Raw genomic sequence first — 319 nt, forward strand, 5'->3', positions numbered from 1 at the left:
GAAGGGTGCTGCCAGCCCCGGTCCAGCCCCTGGGATGGTTTTCTACCCTTCAGCCAACCCTGAACTCATCTTCATCAAAGAACCGGGGAAGAGGAGCATAAAAATCAGCCTGGGGATCACTTGGGGTGGCTGTACCCCACGCCCATTAGCACCCCTTGCTTTCTCACCGTCCTCAGCATCCTTTGCAGGGATGAACAAGCAGCTCCTGGACAAAGTGAGGCAGAAAAAAGCAGCCTACAGTAGGTGGAAGCAGGGACAGGTGGCCTGGGAGGAGTACAGGGAAGTTACCCGAGAGGTTAGAGATCAGATCAGGAAAGCC

This window comes from Eurypyga helias, unplaced genomic scaffold, assembly GCF_000690775.1.
Source record: "Eurypyga helias isolate BGI_N326 unplaced genomic scaffold, ASM69077v1 scaffold24834, whole genome shotgun sequence".
NCBI classification, from domain to species: domain Eukaryota; kingdom Metazoa; phylum Chordata; class Aves; order Eurypygiformes; family Eurypygidae; genus Eurypyga; species Eurypyga helias.